Below are 4,169 nucleotides of genomic sequence, written 5' to 3' on the forward strand. Positions count from 1 at the left end.
CAATGACTGCACTGTAGGCTACCAGGAAAAATCAAATATGAACAAAATAGGATCTTGAACTAAAATTGGCTTTTTTTTTTTTTTTTTTAGTATAGATGATAGGGACAGACCAGACATTCTAACAAAGATAAGAGGTGAAAGGGTGAGAAGACAGGCAGCTAATGTATCAGTGCCTTAACTTAAAAACAGGAAATTTGCTCCAAGAATCTAGGATAGTGCCTAGGTATTGTGATTTAATTGGCAAGAAGGAAGCCAAGAGCTCTTCTTTTAACTCTATGTCCATGAGCAACTTCTCCAGTTCAAGATCTAGATTATAGTGCTGACTTGTGTCTAAGAACTTTGCAATTTTGCTCAGATCTCACTGGCCATAAGCACATGTCATTTTTTAGCAGAAACCATTATTGCTAACCATATTTTAAGTTTAGAATTGTGGGGCTATGGCAGAGACAACTAATATAAAGACATAGCCCAGGAGAGATCTCTCAGTCTGCTGCTAAACATCAAGAAACACAGAAAACACTCAGATGCAGTTAGAAACTCTGATGGTGAGTCAAGAGACTGCATGTGCTACCTGGCAAAAAAGAATGATAATTCCCTTCATCAGCTTACTGTTGTAAGATCCTTGATCTAATTTAATTTTTTCAGTATTATCAGACTGACTCACATTTCAAGTATCTTGGTTGGGAAAAAAAAATTCTAGGAAATAAAAAAGCTTCTGTGGAGTACAAGCATGGCTTGTAAAAAAAACAAAACAAAACATGCCTTAGACAGAAACAGGATATTGGAAAATAATCCAGAACCTTATAAGTAAGAGAAACATAAAGGACTTAGAGATCTTCTTGTCTAAACTTCATAGCTACATGTACTGAAGCTAACTTCTCTGTAAGTTTAATGCTCACAAGAAAATGCCTATTAGAGCATATACTTCTCAGAAGTCAGAAAAATTTTAAACCATTAATAAATTACATGGATCTAAACTCAAATTTTATTTTTCTTGTGGAAATTGATGACAATAGGCACCCAGACATTAGGTAAATGGAAAAACCCCCAAAAATATTATTTGAATCTAATTTTAATGAAACATTGGCTGGAGATCCATAGTATGAAATTCTACCAGTATAATTCAAAAACATTGGTAACATAAAGGGAAAGATAGCTGAGTAAACACCTTATAGATTTCCTGTCATAGAAAATGCATTGTCTGTGAAAATTTCCTGTGAGACTTTCTATTTCAACATACCAATATCTAAAAAGTATGCAATTTAGTGAAGCGAATACATAAATTGCTAGATATTGAAAACTAATATGCAAACACATTTCCTCTCCTACCTGTAAAAATTTGATTGTCTTCTTAGTGACCACAAAGGTCAAATTCTTGCCAGTGCTATAGGATTTATGCCCAACTTATTGACATCAGCATTTATCTCAGGAGAATCCCTGTTTCAAGAAACAATTAAAAATTAAATCCCAATGGAGAGCATTTCCATGGAGAGAAATACTAATTGGTAGTACTATACTCTCTCAGCTTCAAAAATTTTTTAAATCTACATTTTATAATTCATTGAAGTTTAAACAATTTGTCTGTTATGAGTACTAGGGCAATATTTATGACAATAATGAAAAAGAATTTACAATACTCTGGGGACACAACTCATAAAACTGAATTCAGGTCATTGTCTTCATCATTTCAACTTCTCTAACTTATTTCCTACATTGTTTGTCCATTAACTAACTCACACAAAATATGTCCTTAGTGCAAATTTCAGTGATGCTCACTCTTCAGAATGCAAATATGAAAAATATGTTTATCCCCTAAAGGAGTTTGCACATTGATGGGATACTCAAATAAATAATACTAGGTACAAATGATTAGTGTCCAGAAGAAAAACATGGAATGTGAGAGACTGGTAACTACCAGTGACAACAGCAGTACCTGACATAAACAACAATTAATAAGTATATGTTAAATATATGAAGGGCTATATTTAATTTATTGTTTCTATCATGCTTTCCATGTTTGGAAAAGTTTCCTAAAAGTGAGTCCAAAATTGAAGTCAGAGCACAGTAGCCTCAAAATGTAGTTGAGGAAAAGGTATCTTACAAATAATATTTGACATTCATAATAATCTTGTTGTCTGGGTTTGCAGTTGAATAGACTGGTCCTTCAGGGTAGCTATTCTAAGCTTACCCAACTAAGAAGTAAATAATAAAAATGAGTTTTAGACTCAGGTCTGAAAAACCCAAAACCAATTCTTTTCCCACCGCACTGTCTGTCTCAGTGTGAAGAGATGATTTGTTTGTTTGTTTCAGCAACAAGAAGTTGAAGTGAATATTTTAACAGGTGGAATGAATCTTGAAGTGGCTAGAAATAAAAGAGCATCACACAAAATTGTTATTCACTGTATCTAAAGGAATTTATGAACTGCGGCCCCAAGCCCAGAAGCCCACAGTCACGCTTTCTTGGTGAGACAGGGATATAATGAACATGAAGGGAGTGTCCCATTTTCCAATATTGCAAATCAAACTTCCTGGCCTCAGTAAATGCCTGTTTTGTTGTGATTCCCACCAAACATCTTCTCTGCCTGAGCAGCATTGGAGATCCTTCTAAGTTGTTACCCAAATGTAATGTATAATTATGAATGGATATCAAGGAAGATGCATTGTTACAAAGACTGCTCGGAACTAGTAACAAAACTAGTAATAAACTTTTGTAATAATTTTACTTTTTGTGTTTGAATTTTACAAAATCATTAAAGTTTTTTTTAAATGCAGTGTTTGCCATTGATATACCACATTTCTTATTTTACTATAAAATTTGCCCTGTAACTTAGGGAAAATGTCTAGAAAATGTTTCGGAACCAAAAGAATATTGATGTATTTTAGGGAAATATTTTTTTCCTTAACAGCTGTCTGGTTAATGCTTCTTTCACATCTTTGTTTCTAAGGCTATAAATCATGGAGTTCAACATGGGTAGTGCTGTGGTATAAAATACAGCAACTGTTTTCCCCTGTTGCACAGTTTCCTTTGAGGGGAGTCTAAGATACACGGCGAAGAGTTACACAGACTATGGTGACAGCTGTCAAGCGAGAGCCACAGGGAGAGAAAGCTTTGCCCCTGCTTTTGTTGAACGAATCCTCAGGATGGCAGAAAAAATATAAGGTAAGAAATCAAGATGAGGGGGAGGGAAAAGTTAAGATCACTGCCAGCACCAACAAACACTGACTTTTTTGATGTTGGTGTCAGAACAAGCCGGCTTAGTGAGGGCTGGGTCAGCACAGTGGAAGTGGGGCCGCGGGAGACTAGGCTGGGGGGCCACATGGTCTCCACCAGCCCGGGGGGGGCTCCATACACAGAAGGCGCCACCATGAGGGGCGCGCACACTCTTGGACATTTTGACGCCATAAAGCAGCGGGTTGCAGGTGGCCATGCCCCGATCAAAGGCCACCCGGGCCCGGGCATAGAGCTCCACGTGGGCCAGAGCAATCTAAAAGTGACACTGCACCAGACTAGCAGGATAGGAAATGCTTTCTTCTCTGGCAAGAAAACCTCCAGCATCTTTGGGGTGATGTTGGAAGAGAAGCACAGATCCACAAAGGTTAAGTGGCTCGGGAAAAAGTACACGGGCGTGTGAAGCCTGGCAGTGGCCCGGGTGAGCGCAATCATCACCAGATTCCCTGCCACTGTGGCCACGTAAATGGCCAGAAACAGCAGGAAGAGGGAAATCGGCAATTCCAGGCGACCGGGCCGTCCAAGGAGAATGAATTCAGAGGCTGAGGTAGACGTAGGGTGAGTCATTTGCTCAGTAAATCTGATTCCGGAGTTCATGCTCTTAGCTATTAATTCAGCTGATAAATGACAGAGTCAGGATCTGACCACAAAGCTCACTTTGTCGACAAGTTGAATTAGCTCACACATTATAGAATGGGGTGTTTTCTCATAGTGGAATATATCAGTCAGTGTGCATGCAGCTGTCAGATACATGGTCAGCATTGTTTGGAAGACAGAAATAATAGTTTTATTCATTTTGGGTTTTTTCTTCAACAAGATATAGTGGAAAGAGGAAAACAAAAAGCAATACTGTCTGAAGCTAGACACATTTGGTCTTCTCTTCTGATTTTAGGTTAATAGTTGGTGAGTCTCTATTTGCTCACCTCTAAAACGGGGACTA

General features: G+C 37.9%; 1 pseudogene; it reads right to left on the reverse strand.

Moving 5' to 3' along the window:
* Positions 1-2,879: 2,879 nt before the first annotated feature.
* Positions 2,880-3,826, reverse strand: LOC107527628 (olfactory receptor 5M8-like; annotated as a pseudogene).
* Positions 3,827-4,169: the final 343 nt, after the last annotated feature.

The sequence above is a fragment of the Miniopterus natalensis genome, chromosome 11 (genome assembly GCF_054644295.1).
Source record: "Miniopterus natalensis isolate mMinNat1 chromosome 11, mMinNat1.hap1, whole genome shotgun sequence".
Taxonomy (NCBI): Eukaryota; Metazoa; Chordata; class Mammalia; order Chiroptera; family Miniopteridae; genus Miniopterus; species Miniopterus natalensis.